Source organism: Eptatretus burgeri, chromosome 2, assembly GCF_056783735.1.
Source record: "Eptatretus burgeri isolate ZD-2024b chromosome 2, Ebu_testis_v1, whole genome shotgun sequence".
Classification (NCBI taxonomy): Eukaryota; Metazoa; Chordata; class Myxini; order Myxiniformes; family Myxinidae; genus Eptatretus; species Eptatretus burgeri.
Genome location: NC_140962.1, coordinates 107,420,925 through 107,446,934, shown reverse-complemented (window position 1 = coordinate 107,446,934; position 26,010 = coordinate 107,420,925). Strand labels below are relative to the sequence as shown.

The window sequence follows — 26,010 nt, the reverse complement described above, 5'->3', positions numbered from 1 at the left end:
AATCGTAATTTCAACTTCCTCGTCGTTCCATCAGAAACAATGCTAATACTTTTATTTTATTCAAGTTAAATTCAATAGATATCAATAATTTTTGGAGAGATAATTGTTCTACATTATGTAGTAAAAAGAAATTTGAGGATTATATGAAGCACACGACTGAAAAATATAAATATATTGTTGTGAAACAAGATGAGATATTAAGGGATATATTTTTTGTTTTATAAACAATTACATATATAAATGACAACTATTATTATAAATCTTGTGGGTAAATCTGCTTCTGGAAAAAACTTTCATAAATCAAGGTTCTTGTGTAGTACAAATGAGAATATTGTAAATTTACTTAAAAAACACCCCGTGATACGCATTGTATCAACAACAACTAGAGCAATAAGACCTGGAGAAGTAAAAGGTGAAGATTATCACTATATTTCAGTGGAGGAACATATGCGATTGAGGAATGAAGGACAAATATTTGAGGAGGTTTCTCTTGGTACAACAAAATATTCACATTGTAAGAGTGAGTTAAAGAAACTAAAATCTGGTGGTGTTGGGATATTAGAAACTAATCCAGAAGGAACGAGACAAATTATTAAATATCTGAGCGGAGTGAAGATTTTATCATTCGGTTTTGATGTTGATGAAGAAACTCAACACAAACGTATGAAAAGCAGAGATGCAAGGATTAGTGAAGAAGAAATTACAACTCGCATTAATGTTAATAAAGAATTTGATGAAATATTTAAAGAAAAGGATTTATTTGAACACATCTACTTGAATGATGAAGAAAAGGAAAATTTCCCTGTTGATCTTTACAATTCATTAAATGATATTTTACAATAAATAAATGGATACAAAAGAAAGAGCAAGAAGATTTAAGGAACATCAAGAGTTGGTTTCAAAAGTTGTAAAACAACAGGAAGACATAAAGAAGAAACGCAGACAGAAACTAACGGGCGAAGAAGCATTTGAAAAAAAACAAGAGAAATTTTTTAAACCACTTTTAAAAACTTCCCAAGAAAAATGAAAGATGTTTCCACAGTTCCCACAGTAGAATATACTCCTAGAAAGCTTCAAATGTTAAAAGATTTCAGTCAAATGACGGAGGAAGAATTAGAGCATTTAGGAGAATTAGAATATGATGATGAAGGTTTATTTCAACAACTGGAAGAGATTAATCAACCCCCTGATTATATTGTGAATGCTGTTCAAAACAATGAATATTCAGCGGATTCAAAAACCAAAGCAGGACTCATTCCAACAGAACAACCAGCAATATTTCATCTTGTTCAAGAAAAGGTATTGATATTTAATGATGAATTAAGGTTCTTAAGTTCTGCTCAACCCCCTGTTAAACTAACTCCGAGATTAATGTTTCTTCTCACAAAAGATGGAAGACAAGGTTCAACTGTGAGGGATGAATCAAAGTATATTGATAAACCATTGGATATGGAAAATAATGATGATAGAGTATATATTGATTTGCTGAACACTCTAAATTATAAGGTTATTCTTTCTGGTAAAAGTAGGAAGAATGAGAAGGAGAAACACATTATTCAGGCTTTAAGTATCCTTGGTTCAGGTATTAGTTTTCTTCCAAATGACCCATCGCAATTAGTTAATAGACTGTTATTGTTGTTCGGCAGTAAGAAGGCTGGAAATAACAATTGTTTTAATGAAGCATCAGCCATTTTAGACCAGTTGATGAACATGAAAATAATTAATAAATCTCAATATAAAGACATTTTAACTCATATTAAATAAGATGAGAAGCACAATCCTGAGTTTTAATTTCACAACAAGCGACCACACATCTTCATTCCCATACCCACTACAACTTGACACAACAAAAGAATATGAGGCATCTTTATTGTCCATGGAGACTTATAATACCTTATTTAATATAACCGAGAAAAATGACAAGTTTAGTTATAATCCGGGAAGTGGATACAAAACGATAACAGTCTCACCGGAGCATACGAGATTTCTCAAATATCTTCCGAAATTGCTCGTCTTATGAAAGAACAGGGTGATGAACCAAAAAATATTGTTATAAACATTCAAAAACATACTTCAAAATCAACGATTAAAGTTAAAAATAACTACAAGGTTGATTTCACAATTGATAATTCATTTAGAGAGTTATTAGGTTTCTCCTCAAAAACATTGAAACTAATGGGACGTTTTACAGTGATAATGTCATTCAAATATCCTCAGGAATAAATTCGGTGTTAATTCACTGTGATTTGATTGATGGTGCTTATAATGATGGATTAAAAACAAATACAATATTTTCATTCAGCGCATACTCAACCCCAATTGGTTATAAATTCAATATGGAGCCTAAAAATTTGGTTTATCTACCTGTGTCAGGAAAAACCATACACAGAGTAAATTTTAGGATAACCGACCAAGATAATCGTGTGATCTCTTTTAATGGAGAAGTTATATCCATCAGAATTCACCTACGTGAAGTTTTTCAATAAATAAATACGATGGTTATTGTGAGGAAGCACGAGTTGGGAAAATATAAAATAATTACAGGGGATGGGATGTTCCTTTCCCCGTACTACAAGGGTGAAGGTATGTATCTTGGTAGAGGATACTATAAACCTAAGACACAAAGGGGTGTTGGACATCAATTTAGAGGAGATGGGATAATTGATACTCTCATGGGTATTGGTTCAACTATTCTTAAACATAAAGACCTAATTGGTTCAACTGCTTCTGCTGTGGGAAATGTAGCAGGTGCTGTAAAGAGTATAAAAGATGCTCAGAAAGAATCTCATAAATTACAAGCAATAAAAGAAATTAAGAAAGGTAAAACTCAGTTGTCCCCCCAAGAACGACAGAAAATAATTCAAATACTTGGATCAGGGTTTCAAAAGTTTTAACATCTTTTTTCCTAAATAAATACAAGTATGGAAGCAATTGATAGTATCTATGATTTGGATGATACTATTATTATCTCAAACTCCACTAAAAAAGAAGATTACTTCAAGGTAAATGCAATAACTGGAACAGACTGGAATACAAATGGTACAAAAAGTTTTGAAATAAATAATCAACAAACCTATTTGAATCTCTCCGAAAGTTTCTTGTTGTGTAAATTTAAATTCACTAAGGCTGGGAATAACACAAACGCTACACTTGCAAATGATTTCTTCTGGAAAATGTTTGATAGTGTGCGATTGTATATTGGAACACAAGAAGTTGAAGCGGTTGATTATGTCTCTGCTGTATCTGAAATGATGAAATTTACACTCTATACATTCAGTGATAGAATGGGAAAGGGGTCTGTCGAAGGTTTTATTCCTGATATGTCAACGGGAACAAACACAGACCCTGGATATATTCAAAGGAAAGGAATGTATAATGATGATACAAAAGCAGAAAATAGTTTTACTGTGGCAGTTCCTCTTAAAGGTATATTTGGATTTTGTGATTATGATAAAGTTCTGTATGGTCTTAAAATTAGATTTCAACTACAAAGGAATGATAATGAAAATAGATTGCTTTTTGGTGTTGGTAATGCTTTTGGTGATCAGAATAAATTTGTAATTGAGGAGATGAGTTGGTATATCAGTGAATATACTCCTAATCTTAAAACAGAAGAGATGTTGAATCGAAGACTTAACTCAAAAACCACTCAGTGTATCATACCTCAAAAGAAGATGTCAACACGTTAAACTCAATCAAACTACTTACACGTGGAATTTGGGTGTTCTGGAAGGAAAGCCACGATATCTGTGGATGATTTTTAAAAAGCCAGATGGTGATACTGCGACTGATAAGAATAATGCATTGAGTGATAATGCTAAGGTGAAACAACTTCGCGTTTCTCTAGATGGAACATTTTATCCACGAGATAGATTGGAAATTAATTGGGAAAAAAATGATTTTGCTGAAGCATACAAGTCTTACCAAAAGGTGTGTGAAAGTAATGGAAATAAAGAACCTATTTTGGATATGACAGCATTTAAAAGTTTGTATACAATCTATACGTTTGACCTGAGCGCTCAAAAAGAAACTATAAAGTCTAATCGAGTGGATACTTCCCTATACATTGAAAGAGGAGAGAGTGAAGAAGTTGATACATATTGTTTGCTTTTGGAAGAAACAGAATTGCAGATTAATACAGATAATGGTGTGATGATTAGTCTCACATAATTTTTTGTTAAATAAATGAGTGGCAAAGTACCAACTGGGGTATATGTTAATCAAATCAATCTTCATAAACTATCATCTTGTGTTCAAAATCAAAAGCCTTGTACGATTAACGTTAATACAATTCAGAGAAAAGGAGCAGTAAGAATTGATGTTTTGCTCACAAGAGAACAGGTTAAAATCTTGAATGACACTGACTCACTTAAAATTAAAATGACAAAACCAATGTTGAAAAAATATTCAATAAGAGGGGACGAGTGGAGGATTTCTCCCATTTCTAATTCCTTTATTTGCTGGTTTAAGTGCGGTTGGAGCATTGACGGGTGGTATTTCAACAGCGGTCAAAACTGCCAACGAAAGGAAGGCTCAACTCCATGCTCAAAAAGAATTGGAAAGACATAACAAAGAGTTGGAGAAACAAATTAGTGGAAGTGGTGTAATTGTAGATTTTGCTGAAAAACTTGAAGGTCTGCCTGATAAAGCGAGATTGTTAGTTGGAGATATGCTTTCTTCTATAGCACAAGCAGGTGTAAAATTAACGAAAAGAGGTAATGGATTATATCTTTCTAATAAATAAATGAGCATTGATGAGTGGTTGAAAGAATTTGGAAAGAATACAACATCAAATTTACAACTTGCCAAATATTGTAAGAAATTAAAAATTCATAATGTGGTTATTTGTATGAGAGATGAATTAACAAATGTGTCGAAACATACAAAGAATATTATTATGAACTTAGAAGATAATGATGGGAACGGTTCTCATTGGGTTTGTATTTTTAATAGTCAAGACAAATATTATTTTGATAGTTTTGGTCTTCCACCACCTGTTGAAGTCATAAAATTCTTACAGAATGGTGTTTATCAAACATTTCAAGTCCAAGAATTAAATTCCAAGTGTTGTGGTCAATTATGTCTATATGTGTTATTTCAACTCAACAAAAATAAAAAATTTTATGATATTATTTTTAATCTAATATAAATGACTTATGTTGGTAAAGATGGTTCTATCTTTGGTGTATCTCAAGAACTGGATATTGATTTATCAAATTATTACACAAAGGCACAGGCTGAACGATATAAATATAATATAAACAAAAATATTAACATGAAAAATGCTTATAAATTAAAAAATTATCCAAGCCCGACTGACGCGAATGACTTGGTGAGATTAAGCGATTTATCACAATATATATACTTAAATAAAACGGCTGTGTATTCTAAAGATACAGAAGTGTTGATATTATCTCCAGGTCATACAGAATTCACAGTTCGAATTAAAATAAATTTTTATAAAGAAGGGCGTATCGTTTGTATGAGAATAGAACAATGGGGGTATGATATGAATGATTTAGGGTATAATTGGTCATTTAAAATTAACCTCGAAGACCTGGAACAATTAAATCAGTCTCGTAAGGAAGAATATTATCCACTTGGTATCGAGAATGAGTTTTGTGGAGCCACGATTAGTAAACAACAAATAAAAGAATTTAATAAGGGTAAATATAATAATGGTTTTGCCCTTGTTTATCTCATGAAAACAGAAAAAACAGGATTATATATAATAAGTAAGGAAATACAAAATGATTTAACTATGGGAAGATGGGGAGGTGTTTCGTGCCATAATATTATTCTAACATATATTTCTAATACATAAATGACAGCAAGAAGGCTTCAAGAAAATTATCATTTCTGTGTTCAAGCATACCTTCAAGAAAAGGGTATTCGGTATTTTAATAAATATGTTCTACAACATAAGAATGAGGTATTTTCAATAAAAGATTGGCATTATGCTGATGTTGATAAACCGACAACTTTAGATTTAATTAGAATGTTAAATAATGAAAAAATTATAAGGTTAAGAAAAGGTAAGGCTCTTTTAGAAATTCAAAAGAAATTTTATTGGTATCCTGTTGTAAAAAAATTATTTTGGATACAGGAATAACAAGAAATCCTGATGAATATATGTATAATATTCTATGGGGTGTAAACGATTCAAGTATAGTAAGGGATGAGGAAGGAGTTGAAGAAGAGAGGGAAGAGAGAGAGAAGGAGGAAAGAGAGAAGAGAGAGAGGGAGAAGAAAGAGAAGGAGGAAAAGGAGAAGAGAGAGAAGGAGGAAAAGGAGAAGAGAGAGAAGGAGGAAAGAGAGAATAGAGAGAGGGAGGAAAGAGAGAAGAGAGAGAGGGAGGAAAGAGAGAAGAGAGAGAGGGAGGAAAGAGAGAGAATGAATAAATATCAAAATATGGAAACCAGTGAGATTCAAAAAAGATTGGTGGTATTACAGAAAATAACTCAACCCACCGAGGAGGAAAACAAAGAATTGACAAGTCTATTTGCAATACTTTCGACAAGACTATTAGCATCGACAAGATATGGATTTTAATTCAAGTTTTTTCTTAAATAAATGGAGGAGAGAGTGAAGGCATTTCTAAGGATTCTTTATGTTTTAAAAATTAAGATTCAAATGTGCATGTTGGAAACTAAAAAGGTTTTTGCACTCTGCAGGAATTTTTCTCATAAATAAATGAGTTATTGTCTCAAATGTAAAAAGAAAACTAATACTAAAAATATTTCATATATTAAAAGTAAAAATAACAGGGTTATACAAAAAGGTATATGTTCGGTGTGTGGTTCAAAAAAATCAATTTATCTCCAAACACAAACTCGGAGGAGATATACAAAAGTTTTTATCAGGAAGTAAATTTACAACTACTGGAATACCAGGGGAATTACATCTTCCAGGTTATTCTTTCTGTGGTCCAGGCACAAACTTAGATAAAAGATTAGATGAGGCAGACAATCCTAAATCCTGGAGTAAACCAATCAATAGAGTTGATGAAGTGTGCATGAGACACGATATTGATTATGGGAATACCACAACGTTGGAAGAAAAGCATGAAGCCGATAGAGAAATGTTGTATAATTTGTCTCTGATACAAAATCCAACCTTGAGAGAAAAAGTTGATAGGTTCATCGTGAAGAAGATGATTAGTGCTAAATTGAAACTTGGACTTGGAAATTCAAAAACTTATAGGCTCTAATGATGCCATTAAGACTGAAGAGCAATTAGCTGATGAATTACATAAACCAATATTCACAAAGTTTCAGAGAAGGAAAGTTTATTCCAAGGAAGTTGATTATATCTGGTCTGCTGATTTGATTGAACTCAATAATGATAAGGGGTACAAGTATGCTTTAACCGTTATTGATTTGAGGAGTAGATATGCGTGGGTTGTCCCTTTAAAAAACAAAACAGGTAATACTCTTATGTTAGCTTTTCAACAGATATTTAATAAAAGTAAGAGAAAACCTAAGAAATTGTGGACTGATGAGGGTAGAGAGTTTTATAACAAGACATTTATGAATTTTCTAAAAAATAACAGTATTACATTATACAGTACCTTTAATGAAGGGAAGGCAGTTGTTGTTGAACGTTTTAATCGTACCTTAAAAGAGAGACTATATAAAAAATTCACACAACTCGGTTCACAACAATGGTCATCTTTTATTCAGGATATTGTGGATAAGTATAATGACACGATTCACACGTCAACGAATATGAAGCCATCAGAAACATTTACAAAATTAAAATATGAAAAAGAGATTAATGTCAGAAAACCTAAGTTCAAAGTTGGTGATATCGTAAGAATATATAGGTGGAAATCTCATTTTGAAAAGGGTTTTACTGAACGATGGACGAAAGAACTTTTTAAAATTGTTGATGTAATAGATACAGTTCCTTGGACTTATAAAATATATGATTTGGAAGGGGAAGAGATTTTAGGTTCATTTTATTCACAGGAATTACAAAAGACAAAACTAAGCAGATAATACACCTTTGTGGACACTAGAGGGACAAGTCCGAGGTGTATTACAGTATATAATGTGTGTCAAGGGGGACGTTCTTAGATCTGTGAACCCCAAACACAGAATCCTCAACTGAATAGTCAAGGCTTAACTTTTGTTTGTGTGTGTGTGTGCAATGGGAGCAATAGGTTGGCGCTTCACTCCCTCCTACTATACACCGTTGTGGACACTCGAGGGCCAAGTCCGAGGTGTATAACAGTATATAATGTGTGTCAAGGGGGACGTTCTTAGATCTGTGAACCCCAAACACAGAATCCTCAACTGAATAGTCAAGGCTTAACTTTTGTTTGTTGATGTGTATGTGTGTGTGTCCCAACCCTCACATTCAAAATCTCAACCCCAACCCTCACATTCAAAATCTCAACCCCAACTCAATCCTCGCCCAACACAATGTCTTTTTCAAAATGAGATTTCCACCTATATATATATATTTTTACGTTTTTTTTTTCTTCTTCCAATTCTGTCTTTTAAGGCTTTCAGGTTTGATGACGTAGAAAGAGGGAGTAAGCCTGCACTTTCTTCCCAGAACGAACAATGTATATTTTTTGTTTTTTTTCTCTTCTTCCAATTCTGTCTTTTAAGGCTTTCAGGTTTGATGACGTAGAAAGAGGGAGTAAGCCTGCACTTTCTTCCCAGAACGAACAATGTATATTTTTTGTTTTTTTCTCTTCTTCCAATTCTGTCTTTTAAGGCTTTCAGGTTTGATGACGTAGAAAGAGGGAGTAAGCCTGCACTTTCTTCCCAGAACTTTCTTGATCTTGCTCCCATCAAGCACCATCCGACAAAGAACTACATCGATAGGTTTAGATCCCAAAGAGTGATAGCAACTCCAAAAGTCTCCAAAATATAAATAAATAAAATAATAATAATAATAAATAAATAAATAAATAAATAAAAGCCCCCAAAAAAGTTTCAAGTGTCCAACATAAACCCAACTTTCCAAGTCTTCAAGGTATAACCACATTCCCGTTGAGTTTCCAAGATATGTATCACATTGTGAGTTATCAATCCAGAACCCACATTTCAAGTATTCAAAGTAAAACCAACTTACAAAGTCTCTTAAAGATAACTCATTTACTGATTTTTTCAAAATTTGTGAGTCTCCAAGGTAGGCCCCATATTTAGAACCATCTTGGCAGAACCCTTTTCCTGAGTCTCCAAGGTAGTTATTTAAACCATCAAGGCAGAACTCATTTACTGATTTTTTCAAAATTTGTGAGTCTCCAAGGTAGGCCCCATATTTAGAACCATCTTGGCAGAACCCTTTTCCTGAGTCTCCAAGGTAGTTATTTAAACCATCAAGGCAGAACTCATTTACTGATTTTTTCAAAATTTGTGAGTCTCCAAGGTAGGCCCCATATTTAGAACCATCTTGGCAGAACCCTTTTCCTGAGTCTCCAAGGTAGTTATTTAAACCATCAAGGCAGAACTCATTTACTGATTTTTTCAAAATTTGTGAGTCTCCAAGGTAGGCCCCATATTTAGAACCATCTTGGCAAAACCCTTTTCCTGAGTCTCCAAGGTAGTTATTTAAACCATCAAGGCAGAACTCATTTACTGATTTTTTCAAAATTTGTGAGTCTCCAAGGTAGGCCCCATATTTAGAACCATCTTGGCAGAACCCTTTTCCTGAGTCTCCAAGGTAGTTATTTAAACCATCAAGGCAGAACTCATTTACTGATTTTTTCAAAATTTGTGAGTCTCCAAGGTAGGCCCCATATTTAGAACCATCTTGGCAGAACCCTTTTCCTGAGTCTCCAAGGTAGTTATTTAAACCATCAAGGCAGAACTCATTTACTGATTTTTTCAAAATTTGTGAGTCTCCAAGGTAGGCCCCATATTTAGAACCATCTTGGCAAAACCCTTTTCCTGAGTCTCCAAGGTAGTTATTTAAACCATCAAGGCAGAACTCATTTACTGATTTTTTCAAAATTTGTGAGTCTCCAAGGTAAAACTTGTATTCTGGCTCATCAAGGTATAACTTGTTCAGTGGGTATTGTCTTGATAACTCACAATGAGTACTATTGCTGTAAAACTCTTTTTCAGGATTTTGCTGGTCTCCAAGGTATAACTCTTTGGTTGGGTCATCAAGGACGAACTCGTTCTGTGGGTCTTGGTCGCTCATAAGGTCTTCAACCAAGCCAACAATTTCGCCCCAAGTTGTAGCAAAAGCAGTATTTTCATTTCGTATTTCAGACACAATTTCCTGTGAGAGAAAATAATAATGTATTAATTAAGTTATTTAATTATTAAATGAGTATGCTTCAATCAAAGTTTGAAAATAGGAAAATAAAAAATCTTACCTCAATAGATAAGAGGTTTGAATCCAGTTCATCAACTTGAAGGTTTAGTTCCATAGAAGACAGAGAGTTCCAAGGAACACTAAAGTCATCCCACTCAAGGTCTTCAACCAAGCCAACAATTTCCCCCAAGTTGTAGCAAAAGCAGTATTTTCAGATACAATTTCCTGTGAGAGAAAATAATAATGTATTAATTAAGTTATTTAATTATTAAATGAGTATGCTTCAATCAAAGTTTGAAAATAGGAAAATAAAAAATCTTACCTCAATAGATAAGAGGTTTGAATCCAGTTCATCAACTTGAAGGTTTAGTTCCATAGAAGACAGAGAGTTTGAGACAAGCACACAGAACACCATTGCCAGCAAGAACAAATGTTTAAAATGGAGCCTGGGTTTGAAGCTTTTATAGAGAAAGACTGGTGGGTGTGGTTTCCTTTGGAAATTCCCTGGGCAAGCCTAGGCAAGCCTTCATTGGGAAATTTTTCAAAACCATAACATCCTGTAATTTTCTAGTGATTTCTTTGTGAGTCAGAGATGAACTGGAAATGATGTAAGAGTGGGCGGGGCTTAGCAAAAGTAGGCGGAGCTTAGGAAAAGTGGGCGTGGCTTAGAAAAATACCTTATGAAAAGTGGGCGGAGCTTAGCAAAAGTGGGCGGGGCTTAGGAAAAGTGGGCGTGGCTTAGAAAAAATATCTTATGAAAAGTGGGCGGAGCTTAGCAAAAGTGGGCGGAGCTTAGGAAAAGTGGGCGTGGCTTAGAAAAATTACCTTATGAAAAGTGGGCGGGGCTTAACAAAAGTGGGCGGGGCTTAAAGAAAAGTGGGCGGGGCTTAACAAAAAATAACCTGTGGCTCAGGAGGTGGTCAAACAAGAGCATTAAGAGAAGTTTATCATTTCGTAATGGCACAAATGGGGTATCTTAAAAAATATAAAGATTCAAATGTTTTGTTTGTCAATATTTTAGATGGGGATTATTGTGCAAAGAAAATTAAACTATTGAAGGAATTTGAGAATGAACAAATCTTTATAGGTTCAATGAGTGAGCTGTTCAACCCCCAGGTGTTCAATTCAATGAGGTTCAACCTCCAAGTTAAAAGGGGAGACAAATAAATATACCTTGGGATAAAAAGGGGATTTATTTTTAGGGAAAAAAAATATAAATCGCTGAAAATCCCCCATTCATTTACATGGGGAAAAGTGAGCCAGAATCAGTATTCTTACCCTACTCACAACCACAACATCAACCACCGACCACAACCACCGCTTCACCACAACCGCCACGACCTTCACGCACACCTCACAACCGTAGCATCGCCACCGTTCTTGCCCCGCTGTGGGTACCGGTGTTGGACTCATGCAGAACGCGCGTCGAACAGCGTGTACAAAATCACGGATTTTCTGCTTCAAAAACGGATCAAAAACGACACACGCCCACTTTTTGCCGTCCAATCGGTGAGCGAGGGGCGATTTGGCCCCGCCTCCAGAACGATCGATATATGCAAATTTGTGGATCAAAAAGCCTTCACGCCCACTTTTTCTCGGGCCAATGGGGAGCGAGGTGAAAGGTCAAAGGGAGGGGGTCAAAGGCGAAGTTACGGGGGGATAAAAGGACGGTGTTCGTCAGTCAGAGGAGAGTCAGCAAAAAGGGAACGAAGAGTCAGAAGAGAGTCGCAAACAAGAACGGGTCGGAGAGTCAAGAAGAGGAGAGTCGGAACGAGGGAGTCAGCAGAACGAGGGTCGGAGAGTCAAGAAGAGGAGAGTCGGAACGAGGGAGTCAGCAGAACGAGGGTCGGAGAGTCAAGAAGAGGTCGGTCGGAGAGTCAAGAAGAGGAGAGTCGGAAGCAGAGGGTCAAGACTTCGCGGGCGGTGGAGCTGCTCGTCGTGTGCGTTGGAGTCGGAACGGAGGGGACGGAGCTGTGGAAAGGCGGCGACACCAGACGAGGGGGTGCTCGCGTCGTGCAGGAAGCTGCACCCGAAGGAGGCCGACAGCGCGACCTGGCCGAGGTGGAGACGCTCGTCGCATATAATAAAGATCCTCTATACCCCGAGCATCAGCAACCCCCTCCTGTTTCCCCCCACGCTGAGATAGTGCGACCAAGGGGGCCCCGTTCCCACCCCCTGCCAGGCACTGTCCACGAGGCCCGCGGGTTGCGGGGCCATCGCCGCTCCGCGTCTCATCACCAGACGGGTAGGCCCGACCCGGTCTCGGCCTCAGGCCTACCCCATTCTTGGGGGATTTCTTTTCCTTGGTTTTGGGTATGTGTTGTCGGCGCCGTCTGTGAAGTAGAATTGTATAAGTGTTGCCGTGTGCTCGGTAGTCGGTATTAGCTCTGCACTGTGTTTTCACTTTTATGTTTGCTTTTTGTGTAAATGGAATTGTGTTTTCTTTTTTGTGTGCATTTGGTGGAATTGTATTTGTGTGCTTTCCGTTCGTCGCGAATAAATGTGCTTTATTGTTGAACTGTTCTCCCGCTTCGCTTCGTCTTTTCCCCCATTGAATCCCCATCTTGCTTCACGTAAAGGGTTGGTAGTGGGCTGAATACGCCCGATAATTAATCGAACCGTCGAGGTCGACGATAACACCGCTCGGTTATTCTGATAGTACGGAACGGGTCGCTTAAGTGGCCCGTGTCCGAAGTCGACCTGCGGCGAGGTGCGATCGCCCGGTCTACCCTCCGCGTGGGTACTTAGGTAGTTCGAATTTGGCGAGCAACCCTATCCCACGCGGGGGCTGATTGGCTCGATCGCGGTGAGACCGAAAGGTCCACCCGTGACTGGTTCCCGGCGTTAGTCCGAGAGGGTCACGACTGGATTGTCCGTCCGGTGGGCGACGTGCCGCGATTCGAGTTACGTGGCCGTTGCACGCCGGCGGGCGCGAAGACCGCAACACTGGTGTCAGAAGTGGGATACAAATTCATCGCCCTCCTCGCGGCACTGGTATTGGAGAACAGGAAAACGGGCTCTCCTGTCTCCGGCTAAATTCACGGGAATCGGTCCAGGGGTGAGAGAAGCGACCCCCGATTCCCTCCAAATTACGAGCGATTCAAATTAACCCTTCACGAGAAGCAAGATGGCGTCTCAAGGCGAGCGGGAGCCGGGGGTATTAGAAATGGATGTAGAATGTGTAGGATCCATGGTCCAGGATGGAATCCCCGAGCAGGAAATGTTGATTGTGCAGGAACACGGACTCGCCCAACTGAACCCAGGGCCCGAGGTGGGTGCGGCAGCGGCCGCGGTGTATGACACCTCCCCCCCCCCTCTCCACCAAGACCCTTCCCCAACCCTTGCCGAAACGGCTCAGCTGAGTGCATCCAACATGGCCCAGCTATGCGCCATGCTGGCGGCAATGAACAAACAAATGAATGAAGTGAAAACGACGATGGATGCGAATACACAACAAATGAACAAAAAGATGGATACAAATACAAATGAAGTGAAAACGACGATGGATGCGAATACACAGCAAATGAGGGAAGAAATGAAAAAGTTCCGGGGTGAGACGCAGAACATGGGCCGATGCCTGCAGGCGGGCATGAAGGCCGTGACCGGGGAGATAAAAATGGCGACTCCACGTGTGGGAGCAAACGAGCTGGATGGGGGTGCAACGGCTGACAGGCCCGCGGTGGAGGCGGGTGAAAAAATAATTCGTGGAGCGTGTTGGGCGAGGGTCGTGACGATGACCGAAAGGGAGGAATTAAATGGGGAGACCAAAACGTGTGAGACGAGACACGAGGTGACGACAACAGAAATAATAGTTGAGACAAGGGAGGTAAAGGGTGAAGAGTTGGCAGAGACACGGGAGATGGGAACGATCGAGGGAAGACTACACGATGAAGACGGGGTAAGTGACGCACACACACACACGGAGGTAGTGGAGGATAATGGGGTTGAGCTCGCGGAGCGTGTTGGGACCCGGTGCGAGCACCTGGATGGCCTCCTCCAGGAACGAGGGGAGGGAGTATGCCCCCTTGAGGCGAGTCACGACCAGGTGAGTTCGGTCGTGCTTTGCGAGGTTGAGGGGACGAGTGCTGTGGACGGGTGCACGGAGAGCTTGGGGGGTATAGAGGCCCCGGAGACCCTTGTGGGGACACGAATCCCCAGTATGGTTGTCCCTGTGTGTGTGGTGCAAGGTGTGAGTGCGTCCCCGTGTGTGGAAGCGACCCCGTGTGTGAGTGGTGTGGTGGCGATGGTGCCAGAGTACGTGCTTCCCAGCACGCCGTGTGTGGATGAGGCACCGTGTGTGAGAGAGGCCGTGTGTGTGGATGAAACGGCCAGTATGAATGAGGCACCACGTGTGAGTGGTGTGGTGGCGATGTTGCCGGAGTACGTGCTTCCCAGCACACCGTGTGTGGATGAGGCACGGAGTGCGAGTGAGGAACCGCGGGTTAGTGCCCCCGCGTGTATGAGTGAGGCACGGTGTGTGGATGAGGTACCGCGGGTGAGTGCCCCCGCGTGTGTGAGTGAGGCCGTGTTTGTGAGTGAGGCACCGCGGGTGTGTGCCCCCGTGTGTGTGAGTGAGGCACGGTGTGTGGATGAGGGACCGCGGTTGAGTGCCCCCGCGTGTATGAGTGAGGCACGGTGTGTGGATGAGGCACCGCGGTTGAGTTCCCCCGCGTGTGTGGATGAGGCACGGAGTGCGAGTGAGGCACCGCGGGTGAGTGCCCCCGCACGCGTGAGTGAACGGCCGTGTGCAAGGTCGCTATGTGCCAGGGAGACCGTGTGTGTGAGAGAGCGGTATGTAAGGGAGATGTCGGTCGGCATGCGGGAGCACGCAGCCGCGTCTCCCCGTGTGAATGTGATGGTGTGGACTGTGTGCGTCGTAACACGCAGGTGTGCGTGGGTGGAATGGAGACGACGACGGCGACAGAGGAGAGAAAGCCGAGTAGCGGCTGTAGTTGTTTCGTGGACCGTGCCGGGTTCACCCAGCAGTGAGCACGCGGTTCGTGCTGTGCAACGCACGAGACCACCACGTGCTCGCTTGCGAGAGTGAAGTCCCGGTCCGGAAACGCACGCGGTGGATTTGCCGATCCCGCGGACGGACAAAGTTTAGGCAGGTAAACGGATTTGGACCGGACGGGTTCTCCACGCGATCGTGTGTGTTAAGCTCCAACGGGCAAAGCACATGTGTTCGCGTGGGGAACCCCTCGAGACGTGGGGCTTGTGTTTTTTTTTTTTTTGCGCACGGTGACGTCATGGCTGCACGTGTGGTTGGAATCCGGCAGGAGGGGTATCTCTGCCGGATGGTCCCGTCCAAGGAGGGACGAGGAACACGTGCAGCTGCATGACGTCACGGGCAGTTGCAAGGTGCAAAGAGCGCGAGTTGCCGCGCAGGTGCTGCGCATGGAAAAAAAAAAAAAAAAAGGAAAGCCAAGCCTCACTTTCGGGTACACAGGATTCCTGGGCAAGGGGTGGAAGACCCCCTTGACCCGGGGCACAGGATGAAAACTAGTTAGGGGGAAGGGTTAGCTTAGTTAGACCGACTTCATGGGGCAGGGGTAAGTCCTCATGGAGTCCGTGGAATGGATTAGGTAGAGGGATTTAGATGAGCTTTAGGTTGGGAAATAAAATGATTGATTTAGAGACCGTGACAGACTTGTGAGTGTGTAGTGGGGACGTAGCTTAGCTACGTAGTGTTAAAAGGAACGTGCTATAGTTTAAGGGACGACGTGGGAGCACGAGTTAGTTAGGGGAGGTAGTTAGAAGGATGGCAGAGTTCAGCGGTGAGTGTGTTGAAGAGTTGGTGAGTGAAGTGGAAGCATGTGCTTGGTGAGTGAGTGAGGCCAGCGGGTCTGTGTGAGTGGAGTGAATGGGGAATGCATGGTGCGATGAGTGATTGGGGGGAGGAGTGACTCCCGCCCAAGGGACCCCGGGGTCAGAGTAAAGTGAGTTAGCTGGGTTAGTCAAATTGAAAAATGGAGGTCGTTTTGTTGTTGGTGGGAAAGTAGGCTCGAGACCCATTTGGAGGGGTGCAGGAGCCCTGTTGACGGGCTTGGGAGCGTGGCTGCGAAAGGTGAGTATCGCTGAGTGGGTACCCCGGGCACCAGGCTAGTCGGCCGCGGTAGGCCAAGGGCCCATGGGGGGCCGGGATAGAGTAGTGGGCACGGGTGCGCCTGCTTGGTGCGGGGGCCCGGGGCGCCATTAGCCGCGTGGGCAGTGCAGTGGGCACGGGTGACCCTCGGAAAGGGGCCCGGGAGGCCGGCCTGCCACGTGTGCGTTTCAGGGGAGGTGCCATGGGGGGCACTCCCCGGTGTTAGGGAGCTGGTAGGCTCGGAGGCAGTGTAGTGCCCGGGGGTGCCATAGCGGGAGATTCGGCAGAGGGTCGTGCCTGCCAAAGGGAGCCACGTGTCCTAGCCAGGAGACCGTGTGAGGGCACGGAGAGAAAATTGGGGGGGCGAGGCCCGAAATTGTGAGGACACCAACACAGGCGACGGGAATCTGGGTTGTTAGAACCAATAGTTTAAGCGAGAGGCGCTTGTTGAAAGCCCCGGGGTAGTTTAACGGTTAAATGGATAGGGTAGATTAGGAAGTGTACCCCTCCGCACCATCCATCCCCTCGCTGTCGTTGTGGGCCGCTGGACCCACTTTGGTTATAGATCGCTGAACTCTGGGGAGGCCATTCTGAGGCTTCGTTGGGCCTCGACGCAGGACGTTAGCTCTCCCTTATTCCCCTCCGGGAAGGGAACGTAGGGGTTGGGAGTAGGCTAGGTGACAGGATAGGTTAGCCGAACAAGGACGATAAAGGGGGTTAGGGGACGATTTATAGTGGGGAAGTAAAAATAAAAACAATAAAAAAATAAGTTGGGGCTAAATTGGGGTTTGACAAATTAAGGGAGTGGGTATGTACAGTGACAGGCAAAGGCGATAGGTTGGGAGGGAGACAGGTAGGTAGGTCCGAGCCCGCCCTCCAAGTGGCCAGCACCACCGCACTCCCTCCACCAACCTCCACTGAACGGCAAGAGCTGGCCAACTTCATCGGCTGGCCGTGTTTTGCTTCAAGGCGGAGGCCGGCCAACTTCATCGGCAGCTGTTGTTTTGCTGCAAGGCCTGTGCCATCGGCTAGCCGTGTTTGCTTCAAGGCCTGTGCCGGCTAGTTCATCTGCCCGCTATGTTTGCCTGCAGCGGCCTTCTTCTGCGGGCTGTGTTTGCCTGCTCACCTTTGCCATGCCATGCCCACTGCCCACGTTCACCAGCCCCGTTCAATTTTTGCTTTGCCCCCCCTGTTCATTTCCATGTGCGCCAGGATCGTAAAAGCAACAGTTTGCAAGCTGCAAGAACTGCCCTGTTGGCAGCTACAACACGGGCCTGCAGTGGCAGCCCGTGCACCGTGTTTGTGTCCATGCATCCATTCGTTGTGCTCATTGCGTGTGCCACTTGAGCTGGCACGGAGACTGCGTTTGTGCAGCCCATGCACCGTTGTGGTTCACTGCATTCAGTTCAAACCGTTCATGCATCCATTCGTTGTGCTCATTGCGTGTGCCACTTGAGCTGGCACGGAGACTGCGTTGTGCAGCCCAAGCACCGTTGTGGTTCACTGCGTTCAGTTCAAAAGGGAAGGCCTTGGACTGCGTGTGAGCAGCCAGCCACGTTCCCTGTCACCTGCATTGTTTTGAGCCAGAGACTGCATGCGGGCAGCCTGGCTCCCTGCTAACTGCTTTCTTTTTGCAGAGTTCATTGATCCTGGGCCATGGTTTAGTGTAAAATTTGTAAGTTAAGGTAAGATGTACTGTAAATATGAGTGCGCCCCGGCATGTATGTCTTAGCGCCGGCAATTTTATTTAAGTCGTCCGTGTGAGTGAGTTTGTTTAGATAGTTACGCAGCCCTCAGGTTATTTATTTTGGGGACACGAATACCATGAATGTCGCACTCAGGGATCCGTAGGTAAAGTGTACTAGGGGAAAACTACACATGATGGCACACGAAAATTTGACGACTCGGGACGAGTCTGTAAAAAGGGAAGGGGGTAGTGTTGTGGTTACCAGATTCGCAAACCACCATTCAGGTCCCTTAGGTGAGGTATCTCGGTAAGTGCATGTGTAGTTAGGCCCAAACCCGTTGTCTAGTGGGAATACATGTCATTTATACGTGCTGCGACTCTTCAGGATAGCCGTTTTTCTTTTACTATCTTTATTTTGGACCAACCGCCATGATCACAACCACAACATCAACCACCGACCACAACCACCGCTTCACCACAACCGCCACGACCTTCACGCACACCTCACAACCGTAGCATCGCCACCGTTCTTGCCCCGCTGTGGGTACCGGTGTTGGACTCATGCAGAACGCGCGTCGAACAGCGTGTACAAAATCACGGATTTTCTGCTTCAAAAACGGATCAAAAACGACACACGCCCACTTTTTGCCGTCCAATCGGTGAGCGAGGGGCGATTTGGCCCCGCCTCCAGAACGATCGATATATGCAAATTTGTGGATCAAAAAGCCTTCACGCCCACTTTTTCTCGGGCCAATGGGGAGCGAGGTGAAAGGTCAAAGGGAGGGGGTCAAAGGCGAAGTTACGGGGGGATAAAAGGACGGTGTTCGTCAGTCAGAGGAGAGTCAGCAAAAAGGGAACGAAGAGTCAGAAGAGAGTCGCAAACAAGAACGGGTCGGAGAGTCAAGAAGAGGAGAGTCGGAACGAGGGAGTCAGCAGAACGAGGGTCGGAGAGTCAAGAAGAGGTTGGTCGGAGAGTCAAGAAGAGGAGAGTCGGAACGAGGGAGTCAGCAGAACGAGGGTCGGAGAGTCAAGAAGAGGTCGGTCGGAGAGTCAAGAAGAGGAGAGTCGGAAGCAGAGGGTCAAGACTTCGCGGGCGGTGGAGCTGCTCGTCGTGTGCGTTGGAGTCGGAACGGAGGGGACGGAGCTGTGGAAAGGCGGCGACACCAGACGAGGGGGTGCTCGCGTCGTGCAGGAAGCTGCACCCGAAGGAGGCCGACAGCGCGACCTGGCCGAGGTGGAGACGCTCGTCGCATATAATAAAGATCCTCTATACCCCGAGCATCAGCAACCCCCTCCTGTTTCCCCCCGCGCTGAGATAGTGCGACCAAGGGGGCCCCGTTCCCACCCCCTGCCAGGCACTGTCCACGAGGCCCGCGGGTTGCGGGGCCATCGCCGCTCCGCGTCTCATCACCAGACGGGTAGGCCCGACCCGGTCTCGGCCTCAGGCCTACCCCATTCTTGGGGGATTTCTTTTCCTTGGTTTTGGGTATGTGTTGTCGGCGCCGTCTGTGAAGTAGAATTGTATAAGTGTTGCCGTGTGCTCGGTAGTCGGTATTAGCTCTGCACTGTGTTTTCACTTTTATGTTTGCTTTTTGTGTAAATGGAATTGTGTTTTCTTTTTTTGTGTGCATTTGGTGGAATTGTATTTGTGTGCTTTCCGTTCGTCGCGAATAAATGTGCTTTATTGTTGAACTGTTCTCCCGCTTCGCTTCGTCTTTTCCCCCATTGAATCCCCATCTTGCTTCACGTAAAGGGTTGGTAGTGGGCTGAATACGCCCGATAATTAATCGAACCGTCGAGGTCGACGATAACACCGCTCGGTTATTCTGATAGTACGGAACGGGTCGCTTAAGTGGCCCGTGTCCGAAGTCGACCTGCGGCGAGGTGCGATCGCCCGGTCTACCCTCCGCGTGGGTACTTAGGTAGTTCGAATTTGGCGAGCAACCCTATCCCACGCGGGGGCTGATTGGCTCGATCGCGGTGAGACCGAAAGGTCCACCCGTGACTGGTTCCCGGCGTTAGTCCGAGAGGGTCACGACTGGATTGTCCGTCCGGTGGGCGACGTGCCGCGATTCGAGTTACGTGGCCGTTGCACGCCGGCGGGCGCGAAGACCGCAACACTGGTGTCAGAAGTGGGATACAAATTCATCGCCCTCCTCGCGGCACTGGTATTGGAGAACAGGAAAACGGGCTCTCCTGTCTCCGGCTAAATTCACGGGAATCGGTCCAGGGGTGAGAGAAGCGACCCCCGATTCCCTCCAAATTACGAGCGATTCAAATTAACCCTTCACGAGAAGCAAGATGGCGTCTCAAGGCGAGCGGGAGCCGGGGGTATTAGAAATGGATGTAGAATGTGTAGGATCCATGGTCCAGGATGGAATCCCCGAGCAGGAAATGTTGATTGTGCAGGAACACGGACTCGCCCAACTGAACCCAGGGCCCGAGGTGGGTGCGGCAGCGGCCGCGGTGTATGACACCTCCCCCCCCCCTCTCCACCAAGACCCTTCCCCAACCCTTGCTGAAACGGCTCAGCTGAGTGCATCCAACATGGCCCAGCTATGCGCCATGCTGGCGGCAATGAACAAACAAATGAATGAAGTGAAAACGACGATGGATGCGAATACACAACAAATGAACAAAAAGATGGATACAAATACAAATGAAGTGAAAACGACGATGGATGCGAATACACAGCAAATGAGGGAAGAAATGAAAAAGTTCCGGGGTGAGACGCAGAACATGGGCCGATGCCTGCAGGCGGGCATGAAGGCCGTGACCGGGGAGATAAAAATGGCGACTCCACGTGTGGGAGCAAACGAGTATATATATATCAGTATATATATATATATATATATATATATATCAGTATATATATATATATATATATATATATATATATATATATATATATATATATATATATATATATATATATATATATATATATATATATATATATATATATATATATATATATATATATATATATATATATATATATATATATATATATATATATATATATATATATATATATATATATATATATATATATATATATATATATATATATATATATATATATATATATATATATATATATATATATATATATATATATATATATATATATATATATATATATATATATATATATATATATATATATATATATATATATATATATATATATATATATATATATATATATATATATATATATATATATATATATATATATATATATATATATATATATATATATATATATATATATATATATATATATATATATATATCAGTGTATATATATATATATATATATATATATATATATATATATATATATATATATATATATATATCAGTGTATATATATATATATATATATATATATATATATATATATATATCAGTATATATATATATATATATATATATATATATATATATATATATATATATATATATATATATATATATATATATATATATATATATATATATATATATATATATATATATATATATATATATATATATATATATATATATATATATATATATATATATATATATATATATATATATATATATATATATATATATATATATATATATATATATATATATATATATATATATATATATATATATATATATATATATATATATCAGTATATATATATATATATATATATATATATATATATATATATATATATATATATCCATATATATACACATATATCAGTATATATATATATATATATATATATATATATATATATATATATATATATATATATATATATATATATATATATATATATATATATATATATATATATATATATATATATATATATATATATATATATATATATATATATATATATATATATATATATATATATATATATATATATATATATATATATATATATATATATATATATATATATATATATATATATATATATATATATATATATATATATATATATATATATATATATATATATATATATATATATATATATATATATATATATATATATATATATATATATATATATATATATATATATATATATATATATATATATATATATATATATATATATATATATATATATATATATATATATATATATATATATATATATATATATATATATATATATATATATATATATATATATATATATATATATATATATATATATATATATATATATATATATATATATATATATATATATATATATATATATATATATATATATATATCAGTATATATATATATATATATATATATATATATATATATATATATATATATATATATATATATATATATATATATATATATATATATATATATATATATATATATATATATATATATATATATATATATATATATATATATATATATATATATATATATATATATATATATATATATATATATATATATATATATACTGATATATATATATATATATATATATATATATATATATATATATATATATATATATATATATATATATATATATATATATATATATATATATATATATATATATATATATATATATATATATATATATATATATATATATATATATATATATATATATATATATATATATATATATATATATATATATATATATATATATATATATATATATATATATATATATATATATATATATATATATATATACTGATATATATATATACACTGATATATATATATATATATACTGATATATATATATATATACACTGATATATATATATATATACACTGATATATATATATATATATATATATATATATATATATATATATATATATACATATATATATATATACACTGATATATATATACATACATAAGTAGGGTAAGAATACTGATTCTGGCTCACTTTTCCCCATGTAAATGAATGGGGGATTTTCAGCGATTCATATTTTTTTCCCTAAAAATAAACCCCCTTTTTATCCCAAGGTATATTTATTTGTCTCCCCTTTTAACCTGGAGGTTGAACCTCATTGAATTGAACACCTGGGGGTTGAACAGCTCACTCATTGAACTTATAAAGATTTGTTCATTCTCAAATTCCTTCAATAGTTTAATTTTCTTTGCACAATAATCCCCATCTAAAATATTGACAAACAAAACATTTGAATCTTTATATTTTTTAAGATACCCCATTTGTGCCATTACGAAATGATAAACTTCTCTTAATGCTCTTGTTTGACCACCTCCTGAGCCACAGGTTATTTTTTGTTAAGCCCCGCCCACTTTTCTTTAAGCCCCGCCCACTTTTGTTAAGCCCCGCCCACTTTCCACAAGGTATTCAATAAGCCCCGTCCACTTTTCTTTAAGCCACGCCCACTTTTCCTAAGCCCCGCCCACTTTTGCTAAGCTCCGCCCACTTTTCATAAGGTATTTTTTCTAAGCCACGCCCACTTTTCCTAAGCCCCGCCCACTTTTGCTAAGCTCCGCCCACTTTTCATAAGGTATTTTTTCTAAGCCACGCCCACTTTTCCTAAGCCCCGCCCACTTTTGCTAAGCTCCGCCCACTTTTCATAAGGTAATTTTTTCTAAGCCACGCCCACTTTTCCTAAGCTCCGCCTACTTTTGCTAAGCCCCGCCCACTCTTACATCATTTCCAGTTCATCTCTGACTCACAAAGAAATCACTAGAAAATTACAGGATGTTATGGTTTTGAAAAATTTCCCAATGAAGGCTTGCCTAGGCTTGCCCAGGGAATTTCCAAAGGAAACCACACCCACCAGTCTTTCTCTATAAAAGCTTCAAACCCAGGCTCCATTTTAAACATTTGTTTTTGCTGGCAATGGTGTTCTGTGTGCTTGTCTCGAACTGTCTGTCTTCTATGGAACTAAACCTTCAAGTTGATGAACTGGATTCAAACCTCTTATCTATTGAGGTAAGATTTTTTATTTTCCTATTTTCAAACTTTGATTGAAGCATACTCATTTAATAATTAAATAACTTAATTAATACATTATTATTTTCTCTCACAGGAAATTGTGTCTGAAATACGAAATGAAAATACTGCTTTTGCTACAACTTGGGGGGAAATTGTTGGCTTGGTTGAAGACCTTATGAGCGACCAAGACCTTGAGTGGGATGACTTTGGTGTTCCTTGGAACTCTCTGTCTTGTATGGAACTAAACCTTCAAGTTGATGAACTGGATTCAAACCTCTTATCTATTGAGGTAAGATTTTTTATTTTCCTATTTTCAAACTTTGATTGAAGCATACTCATTTAATAATTAAATAACTTAATTAATACATTATTATTTTCTCTCACAGGAAATTGTGTCTGAAATACGAAATGAAAATACTGCTTTTGCTACAACTTGGGGCGAAATTGTTGGCTTGGTTGAAGACCTTATGAGCGACCAAGACCCACAGAACGAGTTCGTCCTTGATGACCCAACCAAAGAGTTATACCTTGGAGACCAGCAAAATCCTGAAAAAGAGTTTTACAGCAATAGTACTCATTGTGAGTTATCAAGACAATACCCACTGAACAAGTTATACCTTGATGAGCCAGAATACAAGTTTTACCTTGGAGACTCACAAATTTTGAAAAAATCAAGAAATGAGTTCTGCCTTGATGGTTTAAATAACTACCTTGGAGACTCAGGAAAAGGGTTCTGCCAAGATGGTTCTAAATATGGGGCCTACCTTGGAGACTCACAAATTTTGAAAAATCAGTAAATGAGTTCTGCCTTGATGGTTTAAATAACTACCTTGGAGACTCAGGAAAAGGGTTCTGCCAAGATGGTTCTAAATATGGGGCCTACCTTGGAGACTCACAAATTTTGAAAAAATCAGTAAATGAGTTCTGCCTTGATGGTTTAAATAACTACCTTGGAGACTCAGGAAAAGGGTTCTGCCAAGATGGTTCTAAATATGGGGCCTACCTTGGAGACTCACAAATTTTGAAAAAATCAGTAAATGAGTTCTGCCTTGATGGTTTAAATAACTACCTTGGAGACTCAGGAAAAGGGTTCTGCCAAGATGGTTCTAAATATGGGTCCTACCTTGGAGACTCACAAATTTTGAAAAAATCAGTAAATGAGTTATCCTTAAGAGACTTTGTAAGTTGGTTTTACTTTGAATACTTGAAATGTGGGTTCTGGATTGATAACTCACAATGTGATACATATCTTGGAAACTCAACGGGAATGTGGTTATACCTTGAAGACTTGGAAAGTTGGGTTTATGTTGGACACTTGAAACTTTTTTGGGGGCTTTTATTTATTTATTTATTTATTTATTATTATTATTATTTTATTTATTTATATTTTGGAGACTTTTGGAGTTGCTATCACTCTTTGGGATCTAAACCTATCGATGTAGTTCTTTGTCGGATGGTGCTTGATGGGAGCAAGATCAAGAAAGTTCTGGGAAGAAAGTGCAGGCTTACTCCCCCTTTTTACGTCATCAAACCTGAAAGCCTTAAAAGACAGAATTGGAAGAAGAGAAAAAAACAAAAAATATACATTGTTCGTTCTGGGAAGAAAGTGCAGGCTTACTCCCCCTTTCTACGTCATCAAACCTGAAAGCCTTAAAAGACAGAATTGGAAAAAAAAAAAAAAAAACGTAAAATATATATATATATATATATATATATATATATATATATATATATATATATATATATATATATATATATATATATATATATATATAGGTGGAAATCTCATTTTGAAAAAGACTGTGTTGGGTGAGGATTGAGTTGGGGTTGAGATTTTGAATGTGAGGGTTGGGGTTGAGATTTTGAATGTGAGGGTTGGGACACACACACATACACACCAACAAACAAAGTTAAGCCTTGACTATTCAGTTGAGGATTCTGTGTTTGGGGTTCACAGATGTAAGAACGTCCACCCCTTGACACACAT

At 39.6% G+C, this 26,010-nt stretch overlaps 1 long non-coding RNA gene across 1 annotated transcript in view; it reads right to left on the bottom strand.

Annotated features, from left to right (window-relative positions):
* The window catches only part of LOC147032761 (uncharacterized), a 62,774-nt gene extending 52,538 nt beyond the window's left edge, over positions 1–10,236 (bottom strand). The window contains exon 1 of the long non-coding RNA XR_015055350.1: positions 10,050–10,236. This is a non-coding gene — a long non-coding RNA (uncharacterized LOC147032761). The remainder of the gene's footprint in view (positions 1–10,049) is intronic.
* Positions 10,237–26,010: the final 15,774 nt, after the last annotated feature.